This window comes from Acinonyx jubatus, chromosome D3, assembly GCF_027475565.1.
Source record: "Acinonyx jubatus isolate Ajub_Pintada_27869175 chromosome D3, VMU_Ajub_asm_v1.0, whole genome shotgun sequence".
In the NCBI taxonomy this organism is placed as follows: domain Eukaryota; kingdom Metazoa; phylum Chordata; class Mammalia; order Carnivora; family Felidae; genus Acinonyx; species Acinonyx jubatus.
Window position 1 is genome coordinate 86,958,323 of NC_069392.1, and position 12,478 is coordinate 86,970,800.

A 12,478-nucleotide genomic window follows, 5' to 3' on the forward strand; every position below is an offset into this window, starting at 1 on the left:
GCAAAGCTTTGCATATGACAATTAAGTAACAAAAATTCCTCATAATTTTACAATTTATTCACGGATTTTTTTTCTTTTTGTGTAATTGTACAATTATGATGATGTGAGTGCAATTTAGGTACGACATCTCACATTTTCATTTATTGGTTTTAGTGAGTTTTTAGTTGTATCATTTAAATTGACTTTCTATTTTACTATTCAAACGGACTCTGAGCTTCATATTTTTATGAAGTCCAAAATGGGGACTTCGCATACTGTTTTCTGTCCAGGTACTGGGTTGGGAGTGCCACATTTGATATGTCAGGGGAACAATAGAAAGTAACATGTTTCCATGGCAAAATTTATGGCAAATTTGAAGGCTAGTAGATGAAGGAAAGGCAGAAGACATAGGGAAAATGAGAATTCTGTCACCAAAGTGGCTTCATCAATGATAATTTTATCTCCTATAATCCTTATTTTGACCATTATGACAGAGTTCACTTCTTAGTGGTTTAAAAAACCATCTTCTTGATAGTGTGACAGTTTTCCGTAACCATTCGCATGAAGGAGGTGACCAGAACCTCAGAAGCTCGGCCACGTGTCACCGAATCAGTGACGCTGCCTTCAAAATGCATAACATAGTGTTGTCTGCAAAAGAACAAACACAGCCCATTATAGACAATTGTATTTGTCAGATAACTACAATTACGTGTCCCAGTTGTTATAATTACGTTGTCCCAGTTGTAAGGCCTAAATATTTCTAAGCCCCAACTCTGGACCATGTCCACAGCTGAAATGGCAACAAGAGAAGCCAAGTACATATATCAGAAGTGGGTAACAGTTGTTTGGAATTCTTCAATTGGTGAGTAACATTTAATCCTGATTAGCAAAATAAGGCAAAAGGCTTGATAGATTTGCCCTAATATTACATAATAATGATGAATTAAATGATTGAATTTTATGATGCAGAAGGCCCTTCATCAGGTCTTTATGTATGTTCCAATGGTTACTTTTTGAGTGAGAGCAGATGTCCTGAACTTTCTACACTTGATCTTAGCCAAAAGGCCGAGAAGCGATGTCCTGGACTTTCTTAGCCTGTGAAATTATGAAGAGTCGAAGTCAAGAATATCTGTTTTTAGCACAAAATATGACCTGTACTAAGGAAAATAGAATTTTTTTTCTGTCATCTTATCCTCTTGTAATTCTGCATATAGGAGATACATGGTTATGATCACATTTCATTTACACTGAATATCAACCCCTCTTTTCCTCACTGACTTATAATCTGTTGACTACAGCGTATTTTCAAAGGATATAAGGCTACACAACCACCATCTGGCTATTTGAATTTTTCAGCAAAGATATTTTGGGCAATGAATTATTTTACTGTTGAGATTGTCCCGGTTCATGAATAAATATCATCAAGGATTTTTGTCTGCAGAGAAGAGTGACCTCTATCTATTATATGAACTCAATGAGAGTGTTTGACCTTCCTAAATCCTTGACACAAAATACAATATGGATGCAAATGAGTTCTGGATTTCCAAAACAAGTTCCCTCCATGACACCCTCTATTACATTTTAAAAACCCAGCCAAAGATAGACAATTCAAAGCATTCCATATAGTGAATTGAATTCCATTCTGTTTCCAGCTGCTCCCAAATGCAGAGGCTAAATAGAATCTTTTCGAAAGCACAGGTCAAAGAGAAAGAAAGAGAAAAACTATAATGTAATTGAGGAATGAGACATGTAGAATTGGCCAAAAACATGAATTAACATAGTTACCTCCACACACAATTTTTTTTTCTGGTGCATGCAGAAATATAAATTCGGTTAAATGAACTCGGCCCTTGTTTTCTGGGGCCCTGAAGTCCAGCCAAAATACCAGGTCTAGGATACTTGGAAAAATGAAGATCGTGAAGAAAGCTCCACAATGATGTGGATGAACATTAGATTAGCAGTAGGAACAAGTACATGGATTTGTACAGACTGTGGAGACAAATGGAAGAGTTTCAACTGCTCCATGCTTAGACAAGAAAGCAAGGAAAATAAAATTCCAACTAGGAGAAGCTTTGGGGAGGGGGAGGGTTTGCTGCTGCGGGAGGGGAAAGAAAGCCACTGTTAAGATAACTAGCTTAATATCAAGGGAAAATACTGTGTTTGAATGGAATCATCAGATTAATTGCTATTCTGATATTAGGCAAAGTTTTCCAAGGTTTTCAATGATGGTACACTAGAAATCTGAAAAAGGAAGAGGAAGGGTGATTTGGAAGCAAAAGTAACAGAACACAATGGGATAAATGTCTATAAAAAAGATCAGGTGTCTAAGTGTCTAACCATTCTTTTTCATAACTGCCTGAAAATGTTATGATTTTTATTAACACATATTTTTAAAAGAAATGTTTTTTTTTAAGTTTATGTATTGAAAGAGAGAGAGAGAGGTGTGGGGGGGGTAGCTCAGAGAAAGAGGGAGAAAGACTCCCCAGCAGGTTCCCTGCCGTTGGTGTGGAGCCCGACATGGTGTGGAGTTCGATCCCACAAACTGCAAGATCACGACTGAGCTAAAACCAAAAGTCTGATGCTTCACCAACTGAGCCGCCCAAGCCCCCCTAAAATACATGTTCTCTCCATGCAAATTTCTGCATCATTTTAGAGACACAGAATCCTTTCATTTCATTTCTTTTTCTATGCCTCTTTACAGTTTAGTAGATCTTTTACTTTCTACTTGATACATAGAACAATCAAACATCTTGCCATGAACACAAAGACACATAGGACATTTTTTTTCCTGTTGGAAGCCAAGAGAAAAGATACCGATTCTAGTCGGTTATATTTGCCTCTGAAGTTATCAGAATATAGCAAAGAATATAAATCCATGAGACAGCACATACCCCAACACCATCCTTCAAAAATCTGTGGGCTGGTTTTCTTCAATTATCTCAACAGCAGTCCCCAAGCCATTTGTAGCTGACTCTGAAAATTCAGAGGTATTCAAGTATGCTTACATCTAGGGATTAATGAAGACCAAGTTGTAAAGTAAAATGAAATATCCACATTATCAAGTTTGACTCAAGAGGATCTGGAAAATCATTTATTTTTATCACCTTACCCCGCCCCTTTAAGTTAATCCTTATTAGTTTCAATTCAACAAGCATTGACACAGTGTCAATCATAGCCCAGACTTCTCTGTACCTTCTACTGGAGACACGAAATTTTAAAAGGTATGGTGATAAATGAGAGTGTGTGAGTTCCAGGACTCTATACGTGTTCTCCCATCCCTAAGTTTTGCTCTAGCCCCCCTCCATTCCAGGATTCTGCAATGAAGTCCAGAAGACCAATCTTGGCTTAGCAGAATAGCATCTTGTGCTGTCCGTGTGTATCTTTCTATAAGAGAGAGCAGGGGAGGATTTCTCATTTTATCTTAAAGAAGTTCATCTTGATAAAGATGTCGTAGGTCCTCAAATATTATCATGTTAGCCGCTTTCGTTATAACCTATTAAATTATTCATACAAATGGTCAAAGAAAGAGCTTTCATCTTTGCCTTGCCCAAAGTCGTCTTCTTTAATTTGATGTACGTTTATTGAGTGTATGCCATGTGCTGAGATACTCTTGGAATTCAGACGTGAACAAAACAGACAAGGCCTCTCCCCATCTGTAGGGTACATGGTAGCATGGACATAAATTTAAAAAAATCATGACAGAGGGTGGAGAGTCCTATTAGGAAGACATAATAGGATATAAAGTCATGTCCTACGAGTATACTGCTTCAGTATGAGAACTGAAATCTTCTTTTTCTCATGATTATTTATTTATTTTGAGAGAGACAGAGACAGCGTGAGCAGGGGAGGGGAAGAGAGAGAGGGAGAAAGAGAATCCCAAGCAGGCTCTGCACTGTCAGTGCAGAGCCCAACGTGGGGCCCAAACCTACCAACTGTGAGATCATGACCTGAGCTGACACCAAGAATGGGATGCTGAACCGACTGAGCCAGCCAGGCACTCTGAGCACCAAAACCTTAAGGATGAGAAGAGGGAAGAGGCGTGGATGGTCAGGCACTTGAGCCAGAGTGCTGTTGAAGAGCACGCAGCGTCCCCAGCCTGTGTCAATGACATCATCAGGAGACTGAATTCACCCATGGTAGGAATATTCACACAACAGAAATCAGCCAACACCAGGTGTGAGAGATTTCCTTCCTTCCTTCCTTCCTTCCTTCCTTCCTTCCTTCCTTCCTTCCTTCCTTCCTTTTTCCTTTTAGTCTCCAGAGAGTCAATGATTAAATATTTACCCCCAAACTAATGAGTACAAGCAAAAAGAAGAGTACAAAGATGCTGATCTAAGTGGTGCTTTATGATGGATAATTACACACACAAGCCCTTATTTCAAACCTGAAGAGATAAATGTATACATCATTATTAATAATGCATTTTTCCATGGTGGAGGTCTCATTTGCTCATTGTGAATTCCTTTAAATTGTTTAGAGGATACGGCAAGGTGTGTGTCTCTCCATTTCCCTGGGGGGGAAGAACCAAAAACCGAGCTGGTTGAAAGGACTTTCAAACCTGAAAACAGCTAAGATCCATCGCCTCACAGGCAGGAAGAGAATGAGTAAATCAAAATCCAGTTTTAAGGCGGGGTTCCGGAGAAGGGGAATTGTCCTAAAGGAAGGGTTTGTGAATCAGCAGAGCTTGCTTCGAGAGGAAAGAAGGGGCATTTGATAAAATCATCTTGGAAGCTTCCAGAAACAGCTAGAAGGTGATACATTTCACAAGACAGAGCCCTACGGTTAAAGATACGGACGCATTTTAGAAAAGAGACTTTGAGAAAACTTTTCTACAGTGAATGTGACATCGAGTGAGAAGTAAAACAGTATTAGTGAAAGATGATACTGACACTGTGATCAGAGACTCGAGCAAACAGGAGAGTGGGAAACAACTATTGTGAGGATGTCAGAAAGAGAGGTAAATAGAGACCCATAAAAACCACTTGAACAACACTGAGGCTTCTGCTGTGACTGAGCATCATGTATTTCCCACGTCACTACTTCGCATCAATTCCGTAACTTGTAGAATAGATTTCTGAACACAATTCTATTCCTTTCTAGTGCTGCACAAGAAATTGTTACAAGTTTACTGGCGTAGAGCAGCGTGCACTTACAATCACCTGGCTTCCGTGGGTCAGGTGCCGGCACCTCCATCAAGGTCTCCCCAAGTGTCACTGTCTTCCATTGAGCCCGTTGGCTGTTGGCAGAATTCAGCCCCTTGCAGCACCCCCCATCCCGGTCTGTCTGTGGTTCTGTGATGTGCGCCCCCCCCAACCCCCCATCAGCACCCAGTTTGCTTCCTCACAGCGGGCAGAAGAGCATCTCTAGCTTTGGATCAACCTCTCCTTTCAGGAAGGGCACAGTCTCTCCTTTAAGGGATAAACTTGGGAGCAGACGCTCCAAAAATTATACCCCTTTTGTTGATTTCCAAGTCAGCTGGCTAGGCTCCCCCCCGTGGGAGTGAAATTCCACCAGGTTCACAGGGGACGCGCAAACTCACCAGGATGGGCTGGCAGGGGTGTGTGCACCTGCGCGCTCAGACCATCTGGGCCCAGTGTGCCCTCTGACTCAAACGTCCACCCCTTGGCAAGGCTCCCCAGAGTCTCAGTCCGTCAGAGCGTGGGCTCAGAGTCCACTCTGCCCAGCGGAACCGACTCTGATCATCCCATCCACCTCAAGTCTGTTTCCTGAAAGTCCCATCAGAGCCACATCCAAAATCTGAGTAAGGTCCAGGTGAGGATGTGGCCGTGCGTTTGCATTCAGGGCTGCTTCTGGGCCCCCGTCCTGTCCAGCGGTGGGCCTGCGAAGTGAGAAGACAGCAGGGGCCTGACGCCCACAGTCCCGGGGCGGGGGGGGGGGGTGGGCAGGCCCGGGAAGACCCCCTCCCTCGGAAGCCCGGGAATGCCTTCGGAAGAGAAAAACACATCATTCTCATGCTGTCTTGTATTTCCTGGATCTGTTATTTGTGGCAAAAGTGTTATGCACTAAACCCTCCAAAGTTCAAACACCATAATCCTTTTTAATCAAAATTTGGTTTGTGCCATGAGTTTGATAACCTATATTGAATCCTTAAATTAGTGAATTGACTCTTTTTTTTTTTAATCCTTATCAGTCCTTTCCAGATGTGTTATGTCCAGACATTCAGGGCTGCTGTTTGAATGTGAAAGGGTCCGGGATGAAGAAGAATTAACCAAGAATCAAAAACACTTCAATGTTGATCACACAATGTTTGATCAAACATCTTATGTTCCTTCATCTTTACTTCTGGCTTTCTGTTAGATTGATTTTCCTAATTATCATTTCATTTTCCCTTCTCCCTTCTATTCGGATCCTTTTTATTTTTAATTTGCCCCAGGGTTCTATTAATTTGTTACATTTCCTGGTGTGGCAAAATACAAAATTCATTGCGATACATTTGTCAGATATCAAAATGTTACTTAATGTCTATGGAAGTTGTATTGCTTTCCAAATTTTATTGCTTTACGTATCTCTGGTGTTGTACAAGAGCACTCTAAATACTTCTTCTTTGCATTTTGGATATGCATACATCACTGTTATTACTTATTAATTTGCCGACGTTCCCTGTTGCATATTATATATATAAATGTATACATAGTCGCATACCTTATTCTATCCTTCATTAAACTATATTTTGTATCTTATTTTCAATCGACACTGTTGTACTCTTGATTTACTACTAAATGTGTCCCTGAATAAACCAAGTCTAATGTAAATTTTTACATACCCTCACAATACTAGGACCTTAGAACATTTTATTTTCTTTTACTCTCCCTTTTTTGTGTTATTATTTTAAACATGTCTGTGTTACAACATCAAAGATATTATTATTTCTATGTTTAGATTATACAATTTTAAATTGTTTGAAGGAAGGCCAAATAACCAGCAAATTCAGACACGTGATACTTAATATATTAAAGTACAAATTATCATCTAAAGTCTTAAAAACTTTTGCTTAAATCATTGTATGTATAAAATTATACTTGACAGGGGCACCTGGGTGGCTCAGTTGGTTGAGCGGCCGACTTCTGCTCCGGTCATGATCTTGCAGCTCGCGAGTTCGAGCCCGCATTGGGCTCTGTGCTGACAGCTCGGATCCTGGAGCCTGTTTCGGATTCTGTGTCTCCCTCTTTCTCTCTGCGCCTAACCCACTCGCATTCTGTCTCTGTCTCTCTCAAAATAAATAAACATTAAAAAATATAAAATTATACTTGACATTAATCATACAAAAAGCATTGTCATGCATTTGTTTTCCCATTTTTAGGGAACACATGTGTCTGAACACAGAATATCCATCCTAGAAAAACCCAGTCATGGTTTATTTTATTTTATTCTAATTTTAATCCAAGTAGAGTTAACATATAGTATGATATTACTTTCAGGTGTACAATACAGTGATTCGGTACCTCTGTACGTCACCCTGTGCTCATCACTACAAGTGCCATCCTTCACCCCATCGCCTACTTGTCCCATCCCCCCACCCACTACCCTTCTGGTAACCATCAGTTTGTTCTCTATAGTTAAGAGTCGACTTATTGTTTTGTATCCAGTATGATTTTTAATAGCAACAACGAGAGCGGAAGTCGAAAAGTTAAATTTAAATTGGAATAAAATCAGATTTCTCTTTATTTCTTTTTTTAAATTTTTTAATGTTCATTTATTTTTGAGAGAGAGACAGAGCACAAGCAGGGGAGGGGCAGAGAGAGAGGGAGACACAGAATCTGAAACAGGCTCCAGGCTCTGAGCTGTCAGCACAGAGCCCAACGCGGGGCTCAAACCCACAAACCGTGAGATCATGACCTGAGCTGAAGTCGGACACTCACCTGACTGAGCCACTCAGGCACCCCTAGATTTCTCTTTATTTCTTTTGGAGGTCCTACTGATTTTCACTATTTTCATTTCTTTATTTCACTTAAAGCCATAATGATTTTTTTTCAGATCTCATAACACAACTCAATCTCAAAACTGTATTTTATAAAATTTGAAATACTCAAAAACATCTATACACAAGTTATTTTATTTTCTTCAATACACTACCCTTCAGATTTTTTTTAATTTTTAAGTAATCTCTACACCCAGTGTAGGGCTCGAACCCACAACCCCAAGATTAAGAGTCACATGCTGACTGACTGAGCCAGCTAGGTGCCCTCTTTTGTATCTCTTGATAGAAAAATGGAATAGTTTGATTCTCTTGTGATCACGGGCAAGTTTGCCCATTCTCTCCGTCCTTGGCATCTTCAGGTAATTCAAATAAAAGGGTGCAGGATATAAACCACTTTCTAGTATATTCCTCTGACTTCCGTTTTTACCTGCTTTCTTTCCCTGCACACATTAATGAAAGAGTTTTTTTTTTCTTTTTATAAGTAGCTTTAGTATATGTTATATCTCAAAATCTATACAACAGTTGAAAATAATAATCAAGAACATAGTTTCTATGTTGCTATATTATTCTTTTAAAAAGTATTTATTAAAAAAAAAAAGTATTTATTCTTTAGGCTGTCTCCTAAAAGACTGCCTTATTTTTCCAATCATTGTAACTTCCTGTTAACATCTAAGACTAAATAGATCATGAAAAATAAAATAAAATAAAATAAAATAAAATTAAAATTAAAAAGTAAAATAAAAGGATCACGGATGTATATACAAGGGTAGATAAAAAAAAACTTCTGAATATGAGTTTTATATAAGAAATTAACTAAATTAACTATATTTCAAGTAAACACTATTTTTAATATTCCTTAGATCTTCTCTTCTAACCAGCATACCAAACAAAATAATTCACCCATATATTTTTTTCTTTCACTGTATATTAAGATTGTAATTGATGCTAATTTGAAATTCTGTTTGTTTCTGAAATGTATAGATTGTACTCATATCACTGGAGCCGTTTAGATCAACACTGTAAGTATTGCATGTATGCATATATGATATAGTCACACCTACATATATGCACAAAATATAGTTATGTCGTCCACTAAGAAAAATTTTAGTGTCATATATAAAAGCATACATTTATGCGGGGTTAGCGTTAGGGTATCGAATTGTTGAATCACTATATTATACACCTGAAACTGGTATAACTCTACATGTGAATTATACTGGAGTTAAAAAAGGATAAAAATAAAAATAAAAAAGGAATTTTACTGGTGTATTGCTGTCAATCAGGCATTCCGCTAAACATGGAGAATATGATAGTAAACAACAACAACAACAAAAAACTGTTTTCGGGTAAAGTATTTTTCTAAGCCGTGTCAGAAACTAGGAATATTGATGTTTTACCATGGACGTACTACTTGGCGGGGGCTGGGGGAAGGCGATGTCAAATGTGTTCTCTGGCAGAGAAGAAGTCTTTCAGGGATGGCGATGGCTTTGAAGTAGACCGTGCCTGCGGGGCGGGGTCCAGTCTTCAGTGATGATAATTTCACCCAGGAACAAAGAATCCCCTCCCAGGGCACAGAAGGTGACGATGTGGTTCAACCTCAGTAGTTTCTAATTTCTACTTCTTACTAGACCGTGTGCCGTATGGAAACACAGTCCCAGAAAAGCCTTTCCCAGGAATGTTCTTCGCAGAGATTTCAGAGCACACAGCAACGTCAGAGACAGTGTTTCTTACAGCGGCCGCTGTGGAGCCGAGTGATAGGAAATGATGACAAATTGTCTGAAAATGTGTTGTTCCTGCACAGATGTGATTCGGGTGAGTGTCAGCTTCTTCAGAAACAGCAATTACTCTGCTCTGGCAGACGTAAGGTACAATTTAAGCATTTATTTATATTAAGAGATATCAAAACTGCCCTTTAAAGTGTGTAAGCTGCTGATATAGTCAAATTACTCGGTGACAGTTCTTTCAGACTGTCTGGTCTGCTATTCAGAAACGTGTGTATCAAGCAATTCAAATTCTATTTTCATTTGCTTTATTATCCTGTTTTCACCTAGAACAAGAATAAGAGTTAAAGGAACAATTTAAGAATCATCAGGGATCGGTCGGAAAAAAGTCCATTACTTTGTTGGAGAAGTATAAATATGTGAGATATATGAAGAAGAAGAAGAAGAAGAAGAAGAAGAAGAAGAAGAAGAAGAAGAAGAATTGAGATGAGGCAAATCTTCACACGGTAATAAGTAGGTGTTATCAAAAAAAAAAAAAAATAAGCTAGAAATGTGAATACAAAGACTATGAAAATGAGTGTTCCTGACCCCGGGGAAACAGATTAAGTTGACTGCTACAAAAATAGTTAGGAAGATAGTGATGCTCAAAATATTAAAAGACATTTTAATGTGAGATAAAGAAAGGGACACACTCCCCTAAGTCTGAGCCTAAATGATCTCTTATTTTTTATTATACTGAATGGATCAAATTGCCCAAAGAACAAGTCATTATTGATTTATTCCGCCATATTCAGCCCCACGGAAGTCAGGGCACGCTAGTTACCTCCAACTAATCATAAACTGAGGACAACTGAAAAAAGGCAAACAAAATACTGTAAATAAAATGCTCGAAAGCACTAGAGGGCGAAGGTAGCAGAGAACGAGACGGCAGGGATCCAAACGGGGCAGGAGCCCTGGGGGCCGAGTCTGGCTGATGTCGCTTTAAACTGGGCTATTTCTCGGGGCGCCTGGGTGGCTCAGTCGGTTAAGCGTCCGACTTCAGCTCAGGTCATGATCTCACAGTCTATGAGTTCAAGCCCCGCATCGGGCTCTGTGCTGACAGCTCAGAGCCTGGAACCTGCTTCACATCCTGTGTCTCCCTCTCTCTCTGCCCCTCCCATGCTCATGCTCTGTCTCTGTCTCAAAAATAAATAAACATTAAAAAAACATTTAAAAATAAATAAATAAAAATAAAAAAAATAAACTGGGCTATTTCTCAATGTGGGAAGGGAAGTGTTTAGCTTCTTCAAGGCTAGCAAGTTAAAGACCCTAGGCCCTGTTGTACCATTTCCGCACTCCCTTAAATGTAGATACGAAGCAAAAGTAGACAAATATCACCTTCCCCACCTTGTCTTTATGGCTCAAGATCTTTTCATCCACCTGCAAATTTTCTCAGGATGGCCTCGCTTCCACCCATTTTAGCTCTTTGTCTATAAACTGCCTCTTGGATGCAATCACTGATGCCCCAGAGACTTTCAGGTGTTTGAACCGGGAAATGTCGCTTCACTCGGGATAGAACCCCACTAGTACTTCTTTGGCTTGAATTTCCCATTGGAGAGTTTGTTGACGGGTATCTTGTGTCAGGCCACGCTCCTACTACATCTTTGGTCTTACCTCTCCAATCTTAGTGTGGCCTGCAAAGGGCCAGGATGCCCCATATCTGCATCTTGTGATTGTTGAGGCTGTGGTTGTGAACATTCCTCAGGAGGAAGGAGTCCTGTTGGATCCTGATCAAAGTAACATCTACAGAGACGTGATAGTCAAAATTTCCAGAAACTGGCCCCAATAAGATTGTGACACTCAATAAGTATGTTGCTCAGCAGTGTATTCATGGGGAAAAAATCCAATAAAGAGAAAGTAAGAAAAAAAAACCACATACAAGGAATCTTTCCTAGTGCTCCACTTGGAGAAACTTGGAATGCTATAGCACTGGAGTTCATCACATTTGAGAAGTCATTTGATGGATATTCTTAATGAAAGTAAAGGGGATAATCAATGTAAGACAACTTTTGGCCAGATTTCCAATCTACTATGCAGAAAGGAAATCCCACTGGGATGAAACCCTATGGTTATAGTGTGAAATATCTTTAGGGATCCTTCATCCCGAAGAATCATGGCACATCTACCCAGGCACAACTCCTATTTGTATGAGGAATGTGGACAAGCCTACAAGTGTCCCTCACAGGACTCCTGGGAGAATCCTCAATGGAGAGGAACACTAAAAGCGTAAACATTGCAGGGACACCTTTGGCTGTCTTTACCCTTTGGAGCACATGTCAGAGGTCACACTGGAACAATTCAATATACATGTAAGAAGGTGGAGAGAGAGAAGCCTTATGAGTGTAGGAACTGTGGGAAATCTGTCAGCGAGTTTCCCAAACTTGCTCTACATATAAGAGCACACAGGAGAGACACAATATAAATGTAAGGGATGTGAGGAAGGCTTTGCTTTGCTCACATCCTTTTGAACATATGTGAGAAATTGGCAACTACAGAAAACATAAAAATAAGTCCTATGGAAAAACCTTTGCTAATTACTCAAGTCTCACTGTGCATGCCTCTCACATGTACAAATGTGGAGCGGTCTACATGTCTAATCTTCCTTTCAAATTCAACTAAGATGGTTTGAGCTCATACCCAGTATAAAACGGGAATCCAAAAATCATCTTTCCGTACAGTAGTGCAGTTTCCCAAGGATTTTACGTTTTCCTTGGATTCCATTACTTTTTCTTTAATGTTTATTTTTGAGAGTGAGAGAGAGAGAGAGAGAGAATGAGTGGGGGAGGGGTAGAGAGAGAGG

At 39.6% G+C, this 12,478-nt stretch overlaps 1 non-coding gene across 1 annotated transcript; it reads right to left on the reverse strand.

Moving 5' to 3' along the window:
- Positions 1 to 861: 861 nt before the first annotated feature.
- Positions 862 to 1,056, reverse strand: LOC113602373 (U2 spliceosomal RNA). The gene has a single exon (XR_003423801.1). It is a non-coding gene; the product is annotated as a U2 spliceosomal RNA (small nuclear RNA).
- Between the last annotated feature and the right edge of the window lie 11,422 nt (positions 1,057 to 12,478).